Source organism: Lissotriton helveticus, chromosome 9 (assembly GCF_964261635.1).
Source record: "Lissotriton helveticus chromosome 9, aLisHel1.1, whole genome shotgun sequence".
Lineage (NCBI taxonomy): Eukaryota > Metazoa > Chordata > Amphibia > Caudata > Salamandridae > Lissotriton > Lissotriton helveticus.
The window spans coordinates 667,432,889-667,454,064 of record NC_136070.1 but is presented as its reverse complement, the minus strand read 5'-3'; the positions used below and the strand labels follow the sequence as shown (position 1 = coordinate 667,454,064).

The 21,176-nt window shown below is 40.5% G+C and overlaps 1 long non-coding RNA gene across 1 annotated transcript in view; it reads right to left on the bottom strand.

Moving 5' to 3' along the window:
* LOC144782919 (uncharacterized) overlaps positions 1-19,093 on the bottom strand; it is a 53,311-nt gene extending 34,218 nt beyond the window's left edge. The window contains exons 1-2 of the long non-coding RNA XR_013601314.1: positions 18,975-19,093; positions 17,851-17,949 (exon numbers count right to left, since the gene is read on the bottom strand). This is a non-coding gene — a long non-coding RNA (uncharacterized LOC144782919). The remainder of the gene's footprint in view (positions 1-17,850; positions 17,950-18,974) is intronic.
* Between the last annotated feature and the right edge of the window lie 2,083 nt (positions 19,094-21,176).

Here is a 21,176-nt window from a genome sequence, read left to right as displayed (position 1 = left end):
TAATATTTATATACAATAATAAAGAAGGAAACATAGACAGGGTTAAATGCCATAAATGAAAAATTGTTTATTCACATATAAAAATTTATTTGTAAGTAGAGATTCATTTTTTATTTATAATCAAAAATTTTCATTCAATGTTTTTATTAACATAACAAAAATATTAAGTACATGTATATGTTTTTAACACATAAATTATATTAACATAATTTTTTTATCTTTTACATATATTAACATTTAAATAGTTTCTGAAACAAATTGGTAATATGTACTTTTTATTTAATAACAAAATATTTATTCAGATACACATTGAATTTATTGTGATTGCAAATTATGTACATTTTTTTGTAATTGTAACATTTTTGTTTATTACCAAGTCATGTTATATTTTTGGAAATAATTATTATGAATATTGAACATATTTATAATATTCATTTTTAAATACATAAACACCAAAAACATTTATTATATACATACATAATGTTTTACATAATATTTGCAAATTTAAAAAAAACATTTCTTGTAACAAACTTATATATGCAATTTATTTTTACATTAACATTATTTACTAAATGTATTTATAAATCAAAAATTAATTTTTTAACTATAACATAACAGTTGAATAATTATTTCAAACTTATGAATATTTATGAAATAATTTTATACACTTTAAAAAAATATTTACACTTAATATAATACTCTGTGTATTTTTTAAAGTGTTGGAATATAGAAATTAAATAGCATTTAGCTGTATACAGGGACTACTTTTTTACCGCGTAATGTTACTTAGGTGTATTTGGTGCTTCAACAGATCGCGGTTGGGTGCTGCTTCGCGTTAGAGAGGGTAAGTTTGTTTTAATTGTGTTTTATAAGTTTCTGAACTTATTGCTAGTGTATGTGTGCTGTGTTTATGTTTATGTAGGTAGAGTTAATTAGAGAAGATTGTGTGTTCGGTGTTAGGTAGAGTGTACGATATTGGATTTTTACCGCGTTTTTGTTGTAGGTGTGTGAGGTGAGGTAATATGTTTAAATGTTACTAAGATAATATGTTTGATGTATAAATATGTGTTTTTATATATGTATGGGTGTTTTTATGTGGGTGGGTATGTTATTTATTTTTTCTAGGTTATCGTCGCGTTTCGCTGTTTTGGAGGACTCCCTTCTTTTTTGATCACAGCTGTGTAACGAGTATTATATACTCTTATTTTTGCACACTATTTTTTGGGTTTTTACATTTTCTTGGAGCGTTTATTTTTCGCCATTACGGATTTTTGGGTTTTCTATGGTATCTGGTGTCTACTGAAGTGGAAAGGAGTCGCTATGCATTTGCTTGTATTTTTGCATTTTTTTTGGCCTTTCATGGATTGTATGGGTTTTTGGAATGGTGTCCTATGGATTGCTTGGAATTGGATTACGTTTGAAGCTGCATCAGAAATATAAGTATTTTCTGGATTTTTAATGGGTGGGAAAACTGTTTTTAATTTTGCTTTACTTACGTTGTATGTAACATTTTGTAAATACATTATCTAAATACATTTTATATATGTTAATATTATGTATTTGATAATTTAATTGCAATTTGTTACATATTATAATGAAGAATTTTAGGAAAAATATGTTTAGTTTTACGTGTATAGTTATGTAATGTTTTAAAGAATAGTTTTGGCAATCATTGATAGATATTCTAGTCCTTTGCTAGTTGGATAGAGGGTAACTTGACTTTGGAGTGTGTTATACATTTTTTTAGTTTCTTTGGTGAGTTTAGGTCCAATCAAAGTTACTGATTGCTCCATTCGGAGCTCCTGGTAACTTTGTTCTTTTTGTAAGGATTGTATTAATTTGTGAAGGGTAGGCGTTCCTCGGCCTGTAGTTGCTTGGAAGGCATTGTGCCATCCTTCAACTGCATTGTTTGTTTTTGCTTCCTTATTTAGTGTGCTAAGGTAGACATTCCACCAAGCTATTTGGTATTTGGGTTGTCTTCTGTGGCCTGATCTGTGTAGCCTTCCTACCCATGTGTCTTCGAAGTAGTCAAGCATAGGGCTTAGTTTATCTTCGTTTCTTTTATAGTAGGGGCTGTCTATTAATAAGTTATAGTGCTCAGTTACATCTGTTAGTGGAACATAGGCTAGGGCGATGAGTTTTTTGATTTGATAAGCAAATGTGCTATCAGTGGCGTATTGGATACTCAAGGTTGATTTTTGTAGATGTCGCCAGATACATTGATTAAAGTGGTAATAGCAACCTTGTATTGCTGTGTGTGGGTATGTTTTAAGGATGCTGTTTATCATAGCTTTTTCAAAGTCAATGATAATTTTTTGTGGAAAATAGTTGTTAGTATGTTGCTTGACTTCAGTTAGTATTTCTTGATAGGTAGTTTGCTGTTTGTTTGGTAGAAGGGCATAAAGGAATGGAATATTTGCATTTTGGAAATGACCATGGATGGTGTATAATTGATAAAAAGGTTTGGGGCATACAGAAAAAGTACCGTCCATCATCCAAGTTTGGCATTGGGTACGTTTTGTCATGTTGTTTGCTGTGGCAAACAGTATAATTCTTTTATCTTTAGATTTGTTGTCATAGAGTATAACATTTTCTTTATTGTGAGTTACAGAGAGTTCAGGTGGAATTTGGACTTCTTCTAAAGTTTTTGGTGTGGGAGGAGTAGTGCATGTTGCTCTTTTTTGTCTAGCTACTGTTCTTTTAAGGGATTCTATAGATGGTAATTGGCTAGAAGCATGTTGGGGAAGTACACTTAAATGGTGTTTCAGAATAGCAGTTGTTGGTTGGTCAGTGCTAGTACTAGCTTCTTTAAGGGAATCTAGCATTTGTCTAATCTCTATTTCTGTTACATTGGGTGGGTGATTATGTTCTTTAGTATAAGTAACAGTAGTTTCCTGAGTTATAGCTCTACCATAACATTTGTTGGCATAATATTTCGTACACTTCCAAAACACTTTCAAATCTTTTTGTTTCTCTTGAGTGTAGACATATCCCATGTAACAAAGAAGCATTTTCCCTTTTTGTGAATAAATGAATTTAGCTCCTTCAGTCATGATAGTATTGTAGTGCTAGGAGGTAATTAAAAGAGAATGTAAATATTTTTTAAGGAAAAAAAATGTTCTAATCACATTATACAGTTTCACACATTTGTATTTTACCTGTAAATGTTTTGATGCTTTCAAGTCGTTATTTTCAGCTGTTGATGTTCTTCAAACTGTTATTTTCTGTGTATATCTTTTTGTACCTGTGGAAGTTGAGAAAATGTGTAGATATATTTTATTACTATTTATGATAATTTGTTCGACGTTTTTTGCTAGTTTAGATTTAGTTACCTATCTATTAATTCTCGATTTTACATTTCTAATATATACTTACTTTTTTATATGTAACTTTTGATGTCCAGGTGTTGTGTAGGTCTTCTGTTTTTTTTTTTCATCTGTAGGATGAGTGCTAAAAAAAAAAGATATATTTGATGTATTTTGCTTTAAAATATAGGTGTGAGCTTTGAGAGTTACATTTTCGCTGACTAATAATGTAGTAGTACTTACTTTAGATATGTGTAGGTCTCTTTCTGTTGAAGTCCATCAGTTTTCTTCCAGAAATCCAGCAGAGTTTCGTCTTCCTTTACTTAGGAGATGTATACTGCGTTTTTAGTTACTTATTATTTCATTTATATAGTATTAGGTTAATTGTTTCAGAAATAGGATTGGTTGTTTAAATGGATAGTCTGTTTTTATTTGTTGATTTGAATTTTTTTTTCTGTTATGCTAATTGTTTTCCTTATATGGGTGACGCCAATTAACGTTTATTGAATGTGTAAGGATTTATTTTGTATAGGTAATGTTCTAGGTAATGTTATTTTGATATTTGTAAAGTGGAGGAATATATATAATTAGTTGTAAAAAATGTGTAGAAGGTCGAAACATTGTTTATGTATTATAAAATGTATGTTAGTATTTATTGTGTGTTTGTAAATGTTATGAAAATAAATAATATATGTCATCTATTTATATTAACTAAATCTGGTTTTTTATGATCAGTATGACTTAATTATTAAATAATAAAGTCATTTATTTTAGGATCTATTAATGTCGATTTTTTTACAATCGATAAATTTGCTATCTATGTTTGTGTAATCGATATTTTGACTGTTGTTATATAAATATTTAATAATCGGTGTTTTAGAAATCGATAATGTTGTGAGTTGATATTGTTGTAGTCGTTGTTTTTAGTAGTCGATATTGTGTAGTCGATATTTTTGATGTTTGTTGTGTAAGTATAGTAAATCGATAATTTTGTTGTCGATAATTAGTCATCGATATTTTGTCCAGTCGATATTCGGTCTGTCGAGGTTATGTCAGTGATCCACCCAAAAGGCAAGTAGCATTAGTGGATTTTAGGGCCATGCTGCCCGAAGAGAAAATCTTCTTTGCAGACTGATCCAATTTTTTTGAGTCTTTGTCTGCTGGCACCTGAGGAAAAGAACCAGCAGATCTGTTTGAACATGCAGCCTGCACTACTAGACTCTCCGGAGAAGGATGCGAAGAGATAAATTCAGGGTCACCAGGAGCCACTCTGTAGCGTCTTGCAACAGACCTAGAAACAGCAGGAGCAGTCAATGGTTTCTTCCAGACCTCCTTTATCGGATCAGTTAAGGCATCAGTGAACGGCAGTGTAGGTTCAATAATGGAAGAAGGAGAGTGCAAAACCTCTGTAAGGATGTTGGGTTTGTACTCAACAGTAGGCAAGGTTAAGTTGAGAAGATCTGCAGCCTTCCTAATAACAACATGGTAGGGTGCCACGTCCTTAGATGATGCATCAGAAACTGTAGGCAAACCCCATTCAGGAGAGAGCTCCAGACCACTAGCATTCTGTAGGTCTTCAAAATAATCATCATGATCAAGAAGCTCACCCTCTTCCACATCAGCATCTTCACCCCTCTTCTCTTCCAAAAGACGCTGAGCCCTGCGTCTCGACCACTCCACACGAACCGAAGTCGACGGATCCGGTAACGACTCCGACGGAGCCGGTTCCGACGTCGAACGAGGAGCTGGGGTAACAGGAAGACGAGACTCACGGACTGGCGTGGTACCTCGATCCAAACTACGAGGTCGATCCGGAGTCGGCGAAGCCGCATGCGGAGTCGAAGACCTCGGTGGAGCCGTACCGAGCCAAGGTGTAAGAGGCGCCGGCATACATGGCACAAATGGAGCTGGGGCGTAAGACTGAGGAATGCCCAAGTTGTAAGCTAATGGACCCATGGGACCAACAGGTGCTCCAGTGGGGTACATTGCCCTGGAGTAAACTCCAAACATCGCATTAAGGAAATGCGAGGGGTCCTGTCCAGGACCAGGAAAAGGAGGGTACGAACCTACCGGATGTTCTGAAGGAGGTCGCTCCGACATAGGCTCATTCTGACCTTCCTGATCCACAGGAGTTTCCATCTGAGTTGGAGTTTGAGGAACTACCTCCTCCTCTTCCTCATGCTCCGAAGAATGTTGAGACATCGGATCCGGTTCTTGTTCCGGAGCCGGGGAACATCCGAGAGACTGAGCAGGAGAAGGAGAAACGAAGTCCTTATGATGCTTACGAGACTTCTTCTTCGAATCCGAGGACTCCTTCCCCGAATGATGTCTAGAGCTGTGCTTCCTCCTCTTGTGCTTCCTCTTCGAGGAGCTCGAAGCGTGACCCGAAGCCGATTTGGATCCAGATCTCGATCTCTCCCTGGACCTCGACCTCGCCCTCGCTCTGGATCTTGACCTCGACGCCGACCTCGACTTCGAACGAGATTTTTGCCTCGACTTCGAGCGTCTCGACGTCGACCTCGAAGATCTCCCAGTCTCTCTTCCTTTTATCTTTGCAAGAAGAAGTTTTGCCTCACGCTCTCGTAGTGCCTTAGGGTTCATTTTGAAACAAGACCGACAGTTCTTAACGTCGTGGTCTGACCCAAGACACCACAAGCAGTCGCCATGCGGATCGGTGATCGACATCATTCGAGCGCGAGACCCACATTGCTTGAAGCCTGTCTTCCTCGACGACATCTTCGATGAAAGAAGAAGAATTAAAGGAAAAACAGCAACACTGTAATAGTAGAAGAATACAAAGTATCGCAGAAGATCCCAAAAACCGTTAGCGTCGAAGACGCGGAAAAAAGGGAACTGACGTCATCACGCCGGCGTGGGCCTGATAAGGAGTCGGTGATGTCAGACAGAGTCACGCGCGAGGTCGTACTCCTGTGACGTCGTCCACGTCGGCGTGCTACGAAGAACATTTCCGAACGTTGCTGACGCAGGGGGATATTCACAAGGTGAGGAATCCACACGGCAGATGTATCTATCAGAACAACTATGTAGCAGCCAAACTACTAAAATATTTTAGTTATGGATTCAATATCCATCTGAAAGATAAATGTTTACAATAGAGGATGGGTATAACGACGATCTTACCATACCTTCCACCATGGAAGAGGAAACCCAGAGACAACATATGTCAACTATGTAGCCTTGGAACGGAAGATCTCGCGCACATAATTTGCAACTGGAAAAGCCAAGTACAAGAATAACATCTACTCTAGCTACCTCTTTTTAATCTATACGGGATCCGTTCCTGCAGACAGGCAGTGCTGATTTGTTTCATATCTGTCAACATGCAATTGACCTGTCGATTTACAAAATTTCTCAATATTGCAGAGAAGAGACTGAAGTTAGAACCATTCTAGTCCAGCACATTACACAACTCCAATAAGCATTACAATACAGCCAACACACAACAAAGGACTGCTTAATCTCATAAGCCTGTTCTGCATTGCGGCACTTCGCACAAGACTTATTTATATGCAAATCTATGCAAGATTCCCTTTCAGGCAAAACAACATCGGCACGGGAAAGGACAAATGGAGCACAGAGCAGCTTTCTTTCGATTTTAACCCAAAGAATCACTAAATGGACATAATTGGTCAAATAAGGCCCTTTTAACCTTCATTTTAACCTTGCTATTTAACACAGTCAATCCTATTTATTCACTTATGCTATGTGTATGTAACAGTTTTAATTAATGATGCATAATGAAAATTACCAATTGGCGGTCAGGCACAATGTACACAGCTCTCGCAGAGTACAACCCATAAGAAATCTGACTCATGATGTCAGCTACTGGTAGGAAGGACTGATCTTGCTTATACAGAACTCTGGTGATAAACATTCCAGACCTGCTAAACAAATTTCAGGAAAGAAAGGAATCAGATCTGCGGCCCTTGGATGATAACAAATGGATTGAGGCAAACAATGGGAACTGGAGAATTGGAAATATTGCCTTGCTTTAGATTAGACCAGGTTAAATACTTTCCTAGAATGTATTACACCCCTGACAGGCTGTGGAGGATGGGGAGTGACAGCAGCCCTGAATGTCTCAGTTGGGGACAGGCCAGAGGTTCTCTTGTGCATGTGGTATAGGAATTCCGGGTGATTAAGGTGTATTTGAACCTGCTTTTCTCCAACCTAGAAATGGTATGTCGATTTCTGATAGAACGCAACCCCATATTGGGAATCATGGAAGTATTCCACGGATGGGATGGGTAAGGGGGCAAAAAATGATGGCTGGGATAGGTTGTGTTTTGGCTAAACGTCACATAGCGGGCTATTGGGGATCCATGGGGCCTCCCCAATCTCAAACCGGCTAAGAGGTATGGATTACTGTTCTTTAGTTAAGGAAGCAGTGTACAGGTCCAGAGGATGCTCACAAGAGTATGATAGACTATGGGGACAGTGGAAAGAGCAGCAGAAAAATACCCAGAGTAGCGCCAATACGCCTTAGGGCATTCGTGTGCTTTACAAATTTTTAAATCAGAGTAGACAACCCATAGGAAGTTCTTGGGGGATAGCACACAGTTGTCTGGAGCATAGATCCCGCCATAGTTTACCGGACTGGTCGCAGTTGACTTAATTGGGTCTACTTCATGGTATTCTGGAACTAAAAGGGTTGTTGTGCAAGGGGAGCATGGGGTGGATGACAATGCAGTGCTACAGTATTGTGATCTTAACGTTGTTAAAAATTCAATCAAAAGATTTTTTTTAAAGAAAGAAATTACTATCCAGCTGCAGGACAAATCAACAAGAATTGCCTCTTGTGCAATAGCTGCTCTCGAATCAGGGTGAAATGCAGCAATGAAACGCTTCTAATCTGTTCACTTCACAGTCAAACCCGGACCTGCAGTTGTGCGAGCTGGATTTTACCACAACTTTTGATGTTATTGATTCCAGTCCTACAAACTAGCATGGAATTTTCAGGCTGGCAGAAATCCCTCAATATGGTGGGCAGTATATCTGCCAGGTCAGTGGAGTACATGCCTACACTGCCCTGTCCAAATGGAGTACATTATTTGATGGGCTGGCCCATCCATCGACACTCCAATATTTCTGATGTTCAGATTATAGAAATATCTCTGCATACATTCATGCAATACCAGTGCAGTGTGAAAAGGTTACCTAGAATGAGCTGGGACTGTTGTTGTGGCTGACGTATTCTTAGAGAATCATATGACATGTTTCTGGATCGACAGCTATTGGTTAAGGTAGGCACCGTCTTTTTGGTGCTGGGGCATTTTTTTAAACTATTAATCTAGTCTGAGCATTTCATTGCCTTGCTTTTGTTAGCCACTGAGCATCTTCATCACCCCTGTCATACCCCTCAGTCAATAAGCAGAGACCTGCGCAGTTATTGGCTTGGATAATTTAACAAACATTTGCAATACAATATGTCTTCGTTTTGCGAGAGTTAGAGCTATTGACATTGTAAATGACAAACTCTTTTACCTATGTGTCTTGGTTTGGAGTGTAGTGGATGTATGTGGTGTTGAGATGTATTATGTGGGTTGTATTGGAATTGTTAGTTGTGGAATTGTGTGGGATGGAATTGTATGGTGTATTCCTGTGGTGGAATTATGTGGCATGGTGAATAGAAAGGGGTGAGAGCTGCACAGAATAGATAGAAAGGAGGATACACAGGAATAGGTAGTTTGTGCACGAAGTGTTGATTGAATTTGAGATAGAGGAGCAGAAAGAGTGTGTGAGAAAGAAGGGGAGAGCAAGCCACAGATGCATAAAGAGGGAGCAGATGTGTACACAGAATACACCTGAAGAAGAGGAGGAGAGCGTGGGTTTGAGGGATGGAAATTTTTTGAAAAGGCCAGGAAAGAAACTGTGCTGGAAGACATGAATTGAACCATATGAGAGAGGCAAGAACAGAGTGTGAGAGAGCGAGAGAGAAGGGTGAGAGAAAGTAAGAGACAGAGAGAGATGGAGGTACGATTAACAGGGGCCCATATGGGGGAGGCGAGAGTTGGACCAGTGCAGAGTGTGAGGTGGTACAGGAAAGTAGCCTGTGTGAGCCGGCAGTATAGCCCCTTCACAGCTGGGCAAATTCCCCTGCTATGCTTGGGGGTTGGGGTGGGGGGCGCCCCCATGCTCATGACGAGCTCAGCCCACGAAAGCAGCACACGTCTACAAAGGTAATCTTAGGAAAATCACCTGTACATGCAATTACAGTATAATCCCATTTAAGAAAAAAAACATATGTAGAAGGTTTCTTCAGATCAGATAACGATTGTAAAATGACTTCCACTGTTGCCAGAATGTTTATAGTTTGGTTACGTAGGGTTTGCCACTCATTTCCATACACATGCCAATCTTTTCACCCACATTTACTTTCTAAAAAAGTTGCCGATGTTCACATTTTATTGAACAGGCGGCACACGGAGTGAGAGGCTGCTTCAGTGTGCGCCACGTTATGCACTGAAAGGCCCTACCTGCAGATTGCCCAGGTGGGCGGTGGCCAGGGACAATTAATTGCTTGCATTTTCAGTTCCACTGCAGTGTGGGGCGTGCAAGGCCACAAGAGTTAGAATCAGAAAACAATTACCAAGATTAGCCACAACATAATTGAAACAAAGCCCCCAGCAATTTGCAACAACACCAGCTGCCAGGGTGCATTATGCAAATATCCAACACTATATCACTATGCTTCTCCCAGCTTTGAATGATGCTGAATTACCACATGCATACACTTTTACCACAGTTGCCAGTTCATCATGCTCAGAAAGAAAAAAAAATGGAATGTAGCAAGTTACTGTTCGGAGCATGCTTTGTGAAATACACCCTGGCCTGCGACGAAGGGCCTATGTGGGATGAAACACTGGTGGGTTTACTCTATATAAACTGACAGATTAAAAAACAGAGAACAGCATAACGTGGCCTTGGAGTGTCCTGGCTGGGGAATATGTCCTTTTGTGTAACAACAGCATGTAAGTAGTTGCCTTGACTGTAAAAGTATACAAGCGTATGAAGGGTAGAAACCTTCTCTAGTAGAGGACAATGAAAGTTAATGTCATTTGTGGTGAACACTGTAATGTTGTACTCTGCATTATATTAGAAAGTGCCTTGCTGTTCTGCACTGGGAAAAGAGCCACGCTTCACAGCAGCAATGAACATTAGTTCTTCAAGCAGTGGGATCAGAGCAGACATTCCAGGGAAAACAGGAGTCAGACAAAACTGAGGTTTCTGCCCGGAGGGTGTCAGCAAATAAAGAGCCTGATAGGAACTTTACTTGCTGGGCAGACTTGTTTCCTGCGGGCCGGGCTTTGCTCCGCTCATTTCCTTTTGGCCGGGATTGGCTCCGCCGAGCCCCTTCTTTGTTTGGCAGCGCCTGTGGGCAGGGCTTTGCTCCGCTCTCCCTCTTGGCCGGGCTTGGCTCCGCCGAGCCCCTTCCACTGGACTCCATCTCCCAGCTCCCCCGCTAGCAGCTAGGGCGCCGCATTCGTCATCGCGTGGCGCCAGGAGGCGCATAAAGGGCACCTCGGAACCTCGTCCCGCGGGACGCGCGCGGGAGCGCGCCGGGAGAAGCCCGGGACAAGGGCAGGACCGTCTGTGGCCGTCAGGGGCCGGATGAGGCCGGGCTGGGCCCCCCTCTTTGACTTTGTCGACAGGTTCTTAATACTTCTTACGTTATATGGCACTAAATAGTAATTAGTTACATTTTAGTTTAAAAAGCAATCACTCTACTGGGGTTTAATTTGTGTTTTATCATGAGCTCATTGTAAGTGCTCTTTTTACTTTTTTTTTAAAGTGTTAATTTTTCTGGCGTATGGTTATATTGATATCTTGTCTTGGATATTTATACATTTACCATTTTATCTATATTTTATTTTTACTCAGTGCTAAACAATGAGGAAGAATATCCCTATTCAACCTGTTCCAATAGCAAAACAAAGGGTAGTTTCTAATCCACCTCTACCTAATCTGACAGCTATCGACAGAATGCTATAGAAGACTATCGGTGTGGTTGCCTCTGCTATCGAAAGCACAGAAAGGCTTTTTTCACTCCCAGCTGGTACCCTTCCTCCCTTACCTGCTACAAACATTTCGATGTTTACCACTAACTCTCAGGATTCGATGTTAGCTCCATCTTTTGTTGCTTTACCTCGGGTACATCCCACTTTACCAACTAATGAGATATCTCTTGGGGTGGCCCCCGCTTTTACTGAACCCCTGCCCTCTTTAACAAGGCTATCTGTAACCCCCACAATATTCACCAGTAATGTAATTCTCGATCCTCTTCCTTTGAATGTGGATTCTCCAGAAATGGTGGGATGTGGCACACCTTTAAGCCCAATTTCTGTCTCTATTTTAACCAATAACAGTGACAGTCTGTATGTCAGGACTGGAGGGCAGAAGGCAATACGTAAATCAAAGCACATCATTAAGGAAGGTCAATCTATAAAAAATGGTAAAGGGAACACTAGCAACAAACAAAGAAAAGTTGTTGAAAAGCCTAATGGGAAAAGAGGAAATAAGGTGAATAACCAGCCAGAAATTGTATTTCCATCAACTAGTGTTAGGGTCCCTATAGCAGAGGACTCCTTTTGGGAAAGAATGGAGACTCTTTTAATAACGCTTCTAGAACCAATTTGCTTAAAGGTTAGGAATATTGAAACAAGGTTGACCAACATTGAGGGACAGCTTGTTATGAATCAGAAGCCATCCCAGGACAAATCAGTTTCTATTCTACCCCAACCTACTGTTATTTGTTCGAATGTAAATCCCAATACTATTTTACCGGTCCCAGTAACCCAAATTTTGGATCAAACCAAAAATTCCAAGGTTAATGGACGATTAGAGCATAAAAAACCAAGGGGGGATACTGGAACTAATACTCCTGGGTTAACTGTCTCAACCCCAGCATTCTTCAAAGTACCATCTAATCAAACTAGAAGAGCTGAGGATAAAGTTGAGGCAACTGCCACTATAAGCTTACCTATTCTAAATTTGCCCCCAGAAGCGACACCATATACTGTGGTGTTAGCAAATGTTCCTCCATTACCCCCTAATGCCTTTAAACATTGGTCAACTTTAAGGAATACATCTCTTCACTTTCTATCCATTAAGTGTGGGCTTAAAAACAACTTGTTCTCAGAATTTAAGATGGCCAGAAGAGTGAGCTGGCTGGGCACCTCAGATAAAACAGTGAGGGGTGACTGTGTAATTCTGTCATTCCGGTCACCACAATTGGTACATACTCTAATCGAGAGAGGTTGTACTGGGATACTTGACTCAAACTTTGTTAACATTCTTCCCCTCGGTTATTTTTACTGTCCACCTCGACCAACTTTGGTGTTTAGCTCCTCCCTGCCCACCTTTAAACGTTGATGGACTATCGGGTAGTAGATATGACGTCCCAACATTTAATCCATTTGACACTCTTAGTGGCTTAGAACATAACGACTGACTACAGGTAGGCACCATTACCCTCATTCATCTAGATGTAAAAGTTGACCCTATCCCCTATTCTGGTAACAGGGAAAATGTAAGGGCAAATGGGGGGAAAGTGTTTAGTATAGTCCCGACTATGTCTGGGGCTTTGGGACATACGGGGGGTTCTGTGACTATAGATGGGGGAACAGAAGTGGGAGGTGACCATATGGTCTCTTCTCTACCAACTGGTTCCACCCCTGCTGTCTCGGCTGTCCCCCCGGTAGTCCCATTGGTGTGTAAAATTTCCTCTTGGAATATTGCCGGTATTAGATCTAAAATCGTTGATCCAATCTGGTGGGATTTCATTCAGACACAAGATATGCTCTGTTTTCAAGAAACCTGGAGTCTTGATCCGGTCCATTTAAATGGTTTTAGGACCTTTCACACTCCAGCTGTCGCCGTTTTACATGGAAGAGCAAAGGGTGGTCTGAGTATTTATTTGTCTAATAAATTGGACCTTGTAAGAGTAATTGAGCCTATTACAGACATTTATTTTCAATTTTTAGTACATGTCCTGGCTTTTGATACTCCAATTGCTCTAGTTAACCTATATAACAATATTCCTTCTGGTGATGTACCTATTGTTTTAAGTAAATTGACTAAAGCACTGTTTTTACAGGAAAATATCTACAGACATAAATTGATGATACTCTTGTTTGGGGATTTTAATTGCACTCTGTGTAGTATGGTGAAGGATAATAGGTGTGGTATGACACAGGAAGACGGTCTAGGTCATTTACATTTTACTCACTCCTCCTTAGGGGGAACAATTTAATAGCTTGTTAGCTAAATTTGACGTAGGATTTGCAAATTAATTTTGTACCTTGCATCTGTCCCATCCTCAACATTTAATGGAAGGGGTTGTACTACAACCATTGATTATGCTATTGTTTCCAATAAATGCAGTGGTAGAATCTACTCCTTAATTGTCTCTGACATTGCATTAAGTGACCACTTTCCGCTCTGTGTGGCCATCCAGCTTCCACCAACGTCTACTCTGATTAATCATAAAGAAAGGGACAGCGTGGACGTGAATCTAGCTATTGGTAGCGTTAATGGATACAGTTTAAAATGGGCCATGGTGAATCAGGCAGAAATAATTAAATTAGTGGTTGGTAAATGCTTGCATAAAATAATGACTTGCTTAAGGATACATTCTCCCCCCGAAATGCTTCTTGCTTCCTTATCGACAATTTCGAATGAAATTAAGATCTCCCTTATGTGACAATTTAAAACCCATAAGCAGGAGGGAGGTTGGTTCGATTCTAAGTGTACTGGGCTTATGCTGCCCTAAAGAAGGAATTGCGTAAGAAACCTAGGTGTGTCGGGGAGGCTGGTAGAGGTAGGAAGGAATATAAAATAGCAATCAAAGATAGGAAGAATATGTTGAGAACGGAAGCCTGGGAAGCTCTGCACCTTGCTTCTACTAGGAATGATAGTGCGGGTTTCTGGAAACTCATTAGAACTCCCTTTCTTAGGGAAGAGGCTGGTCCGAAATTGGAAATAGCAATTCCTGAATCTGATTGGATCAGGCACTTTTCTAGAGTGTATGAGGGTGAGGGACAAGTGGGATCTGTGATATCTCCCTCTGAATATCTCACCTCTAGAAATTTGTGTTTTCCCTGAAGGAAGTTGAAAAAGCCCTGTGTGTGAGCCAGTGTGGTAAGACCCCTGGCCCAGATGGTGTCCCCATAGATATTTTTAAGACTACCCCTTCTTTGTGGGGCCCTCTCCTGGTCCAGGTGCTTAATGCTAGCTGTGTTTCAGACATTCTGCCCACCTGGGTGGAATCTGTAATAGTCCCTATTTGTAAAAAGGGGGACAGACAAGATCCCGGTTGTTACAGGCCCATTTCCCTCTTAGATTCCTTTACCAAAATAGCGGGTCGAATAATTCTGGACCGGCTTTTGGTGTGGGCAGAAGAAAATTCCATTTTATCTGATCTCCAGTATGGCTTCCGCTCTGGTTTAGGGACAGTGGAGCAGGGTCTACACCTACTAATGCTCGTCGGGAAGTATACTAGGGCCAAGAAGGGTAACCTGTTCTTGGCCTTCGTTGACCTCTCGGCCGCATTTGACTGCGTGATCCATTCCAAACTATGGATCTTACTGGGAAAACTTGGGGTTGAAGAAAATATTATTTATTATCTTAAACGCTTTTATAGTGACGCTTCAGCCCACGTTCGCTTTGGCCTAAAGGGGGAACGCACCGACAAAATTCCAATCAGGAGTGGGGTCAGACAGGGCTGAGTCCTGGCCCCTTTCCTTTTTAACTTGTACATAAATGGATGGGAAAAAGCTCTGTGCAATAATAGTTTGGACCCCCCATATGTAGCCTGCCGCCCAATCCCAGCGCTTTTGTACGCTGACGACGCTGTTCTTTTGTCACGTATACTCAAGTGGGATTACAGCGTGTGGTAAATAGCTTTTTCCACTTCATGAATGAGCTGGGTTTAAAAGTTAATACAACTAAAACTTTTACTATGTATTGCGGCAGGCACTGTAAACCTAAGAGGGCTATATTTATCGCAGGACAGAAGCTTGAATCTACCAAGCAGTTTTCCTATCTCGGGATACTCTTTACTCAGAGTGAGTCGTGGTCGCAGGCTGTGTCAGCTAAAAAGCTTGCGATGATTCAATCGACGGCCGCTCTTAAGACCTTTTCAAAGAAACTAGGCACCAGACCACCTGTGGAGCTAATTAAGATCTATAAAGCTAAATGTGTGGCTGGTGCTACTTATGGCAGCGGGGTATGGGGTTTTTCTGACCCCACGCCTATCCAGATGGTGGAAAACTCCTTCTTGAAGTTTATCCCTGCTGTTCCCAAGAGCACCCCTAATTACAATTGTCATGCAGAATTGGGTCTTGCTTTCATATCCGACCTAATTAAGCTGGACCCTGTACTATTATGGCACAGGCTGTGGACACAAGAAGCAACACAGCTTAATAGAGATATTCTGACAGATATCTTAAAGTTAGAGGGAGCCATGAGGATACCGTGGCTGAGCTATGTCCGTAATTTTTTTAATGGCATTGGAAAAGTGGATTATTTTATAAACCCTACTAATATCTCAGCTATCTCGCCTAAAGACTTGAAGAGGGAGGGTTTAGCTTTCCTGGATTCTCTAAGAGTCTCAACTGAGGTCTTAAAACCTTCTGTTCTGCAACATCAAATGGTATTAACGACTTTTAATATTCAGCCCTATTTAATCTATGTGCTAGATAATTACGAAAGATTTTTATTGTCTTGCTCTAGATTTGGTACCTTCCATAGATTGGTTAGTTTCCCTACAGTAAATAACTGGATGCACGACTTACCTCCCTGTCCCTGTGATGACATCTCACCTCAGAGTACTATTCATGTTTTTCTCTTTTGTAAATTCTATGATGTGATAAGACGTAATGTTTTATTACCATTCTTGAGAGAAATGGGCCACCGTCAATGTCGTGTGGCCATGCTTAACATTCAATGTCTTGATAATCATCTGTATGTCGCAACAACAACATTATATTTGAAATATGTGATGCGCAGTAGGAAAAGTATGATTATCTAAATGCACCTTAAAATTTATGATATTATGGACTTTGAATCCCCTGCAATTGATGAATTTTTTTTGTACGCCAAAGATGAATTGTAAAATCTATTGTTTCTTAAAGATCTTAATGAACTGTTTTTATGTATACTTTTATGATTGCTTTCTAAAAATCGAATAAAGTTATATTTGACTTTGACTTGAGCCTGATAGGGAGTTGTCCCCGCACATGCTTTTTAGAACAGCTGGTGCACCGGCAAGACCCAGCCCACTTAAAGCCCTGGGCCTACGTGATATTTACTTTTGCCTGGGTTATTAATTTATTAAAAATAGTATCTTCAAGACATGTGGCAACACTATGAAATGACAAAAATACAGCTACGAGACCTATAAATGAAAACATAATATATTATTATTACAGTGTTCACGCTGTTAAACATGAACATGTGCACAAAGTCAAAGGAGGAGACCAGAAAGAAAGTACACAAGTAAACCGAGTGTTTCTGCTGGTGAGGAAAAAACCTACAGAAAAGAATGCAGCCCTCTGCAGCTTATACCCCAACTTTTCCTGTCTTGCTTGCAGCCCCTCTTAGTCCCATCTAAGATCTCATTGCCGGGTCTTATAGGCAGGCTTGCTTCCAATGAGATCTGACTGAGCACTCCGATTTGATTTTAATAACTTGGAAGCATTATTTTAGCCAACATAGCATTGGATGCTATCAGAACTATGCTCTCAGCCCGTATAATGCAATCATACTGCAATACACTGCCATTTGTCAGGGTGCGTTGTTCACGTCGACCTTATGAAGGCCCCTCCACTTTGCCAAAAGAGAGGACTGGTAATCCTGTAACAAAACTCATCAGGGTCAGTACCAGTTGCCTCCTGGCCAGGACCAGTCACTATTTCAGCATCAGTTTTGAACACAGTAAGCTGTGTGCTATAGAATATATTATCATCCTGTCCCATTCCTCAATGTAGCTGTATTCTGTATTCTGGGGATACAGAGCCCAGTCTTTACCCATGCCTGACGTTTGGTCCTGAGCACCCCACCACCCTTGAGTCCAGGACCTGGTCTTAGACCCGGTCTTGTATTGAACACCCACATTCCTAAATATGAGTTGTCTTGGAGAGCGGCCTTTCCGTCTGTGCTCTATCACTTCTGAAGTCACGAGTAATCCAAAGGAGGAAGTGAAGGTTTAATTACTTGTCATTAATGGTGAATGTAAGAGGTTGTTGCATTTGGTATCATAGGTGCCTTCAAAATAAAAATGTTATACAAATTTCAATATTTTTTCAACAAATGTTATGTACACATCAGGCACGGGAGACTGAACTGGCTATCTATTTGATACATTTTTGTTTTCAGTATTGTACACCGCATAAGTCTTTAGACATATTTTTGTTTTTTTCCTTGTAAACTTTTATCTAATTTTAAAATACACTTTTGCAAATGTGAACCGCTGCTGCTGGGAAAAGTTCAAAATATGACACAGAAAGAGTTGCATGGTTCTTACCCGCTCAGTAGCTAAAAGGGAGCCCTTGAACTCTTCAAGTACTTGACGGCATTCGAATTCATGAGCTCTGGCACATGTTTGAAAGCCAATTACTATATCCTGCAAAGAATGAAAGACAACTCACAGCCTCAGGGAGACATTAACCAAACACAGATATTTAGGACAAGAGATTCCATATTAGAAAGAAAAGCTAAAGATGGGGTACTTGATTGGACCTTCAGTGTTTACAACTGGCATTGGCGAATGATTCTCCACTACTAAAGCAAATATATTCAGTGCCCAGAAAGCATGATTTAAGGATACTCTTATACAACTATGCTGGAGTGTTCTTACCATGGGACTGAAGAAGCATCTTTGGATAAGAAGATTAGAGTTCAGTCATTATCTGTGCTCCGTCACTAGGCTCTCTCTCTAGTGTTCACATAAAGGCACTGCAAGGAAAGTTCAGTTCACAAGCCTTCTTTGTGACGAAGGAGTGAGATTTCTTTAGCAGGAGGGCTTCTTCTTTCTTCCTCAAGTCTACTGTGCAGGGATTACACCAGATTCGGTTTTGCCCTTCAATCCTTGAGAAACCCCCCCCTGACAATAGGTAGAAACAGACAGCTTTGTTGTCTTATTTGTAGGTCTCTCTGAGAGAATCATGTCAAAGCTTTTACATAGCTTTAGACCTTCCTCCGCTTTATCTGCTATATTGATTAAACGTGGTTAATCTTATTCAATCACTTGCATCTATCAGGAGAGATCACCTAAAGAGGCGCCTAACTATCCCAGATGAAATGCAGCAGTGGTCACCTGAACAAAGGAACAATTCGTCTAGTTTCTGCTTACATAGTCCTCATCTACTCTGTGGAGGGTTTTCAGTTTGATATGATTTGGCTATCCATGGAGTAGATATCCCACTTTGGGATGAGAGGAAGTGCTGAGTGAGGAAAGTTTCATGGTCATCATTAATTTACCGTCAAGCTCCTCTAATGAAGTTACAAACCTGAAAAATGTACACCCAGATGCTCCTCAGTCCTTTACGACTTCCTTCTCAACATGTGTCTGATCTGGTCGTACAGGGGGACATTTTATCTCAGGGGAATAGATCTATGATTATTGTAAGAAATACACTTGGTACTTACTGAATGGTTAGGAGTTAAGATGAACCGGGCAGATAAGAACATGCTTCGAAGGAACTGTAAGATCGGCGCATTATCATCACAGGCGGCGAGGCACTTACCGATGCACCGGTAAATAAAACCCTAATATGGGAGTGAATTAAAGACAGTTCGAGTTCAGAATATGCAGCAACTCCTGCCCTCTCTATGAAAGTCTTACTTGTAGAGGAGCATTCATCTTTGATTAAACTCTACACATGTCGTCTCTCACTTTGAAATTGCTTTTAATGATTTGGGAGAAATGTTTATTATGTAATGTTATGTTATATCCTATGGACATTGTAAAGATTCGTACATGGCCATGAATATGACTCAAAACAACAAAAAGGGGGAGGGGGTGGGAGCCAATAAAGGTCCTGTACCTAGGCTCAGAAAGTGCTAATGCAAAAAGCAGTGGAGGTACTTTTCTTCTAGAAAGTGAAGAAGAAAAAAATGCGGGCAAAGAAGCAGGAATCCTAAAAATTATTTCTAGGTACCCTTACACATCCATGAGGATGAATGTATCATCATTGGACTTGCTCCTCGTAGGGCTCCACAAAGGGTAGCTTTAGCAGAAACCTTTTATTTTTTTGCCGTCTGATGAGAAGCGCCAGTGTGAGTGCGTTTTGAATGTATGGGCTGGAGTGAATGTGTATATTGAAATAAAGGGACACTAAAGCTGTCTAAGACACACCAAACTTAACTTTAATGTGATGGTTCTCCTGGCAGGATTAAAAAATCATAATTTGGTAGGGGCTACTACAGGGGCATGATGTATCCTGTTAGTGTGATCAGGTTGACATGTTTAACGACTGATGGCCCAAAATAGATCTCCGCTACTTCTTCAGGATCTAAAAGAAAAGGGGGATAAACCTACCCCTCACTTAAGACCTAATATGCAGTGAAGGCATTCCCCTGGAGGAAAATACCTTGATCAAAAAGTTTAAAATTGATCTTCCAACCTAGAAAATGAATGAGAAAATAGAGAAAACACACAGTAAACAAATGTTTTGAATGTATGGTCCAATGCGTCACCAGACCAGGATCCCTTTTTCAGCACAGTGTATCATAGTGTCTCCTAAGGTAGATATGTTCATGCTATTGTTGGCGCTGATCAGTTACCACAACGTGAAAGAAATGAAGCACAATCTGATGGTAAACAGCGTTTACCACAAATCTTTTTCCCAGCAGGGAATCACAATGCGGTCATTACGACTGAGTTGTGATTCCGCATACCATTACTCCGCAAGTTGGAACAACGACTTGCGGGGGGAAGGTGTTGGATTTAATATCCAACACCTTCCCTATTGTCCGCACAGACTGGAGTTGGAATAGTAAGTTATACTATTCCAACATCCAGCGCCCACCTCCACAAGTCGTCATTCCAACTTGCTGAGTAATGGTATGCAGGATTACAACGCAGTTGTTGTAACAACTGCGTTGTGATTTCCGTGAAAAAGACAGCGGGATAATAACATACATTCCACACTGATACATCAAATATAACAGAACAGGCAAGTAGACATTGGTCTAACAGACAAAATAAAACCAATCTGTGTTGGTGTTACACAGTGTATCATAAGTGATTAGTTGTCCTCAGGTGTGAATGACGTGTCTTATCCTTTGGATCAATCTATAATGCCCCATAGGTCAAAAGCAGAGGGTAGAGCTTAGCTGCTAACTGTGGTAAGAGCAATGATATCCAACATAAAGAAACAGTAAATCAAGGGGACCCAAATGACCTTAGGGTGAAAAGAAAAGGAAAAGCTGAGAGATTTCTAGAGAAACAACCATACTTATGTGAATTCTGCACTGAGAGTGCCAGAGACCTACCTTCCTCTGGTCACCTGGATAGAGACTCAGCAGAGGAGAAGACCTGCCTTTTAAGGTGCGGGTATTGAAGTGATTGATTTCAGGTGGGGTGCGTGCAGCTAAAGGAAGGAGGATGACAAAATGGCCAGTGAGGACAGGAGAGGAGGGGCGATATTGATCCAATAGGAGCAAGCCCCTCACATACTGGTGTAACATAGGTATCATCCCTCAGTGGTTGCCATCTCGGAATGTGTAGTGGTCAAATGCAGGCCAGCCCAAAGTCAACAATGGTTTTTGAAAGGCAGAATCGTAGTAGTAAACTGAGACTGTTGAATGTTTTCTTAATGGACAGTGACAGTAGTAGAAAACTATGGG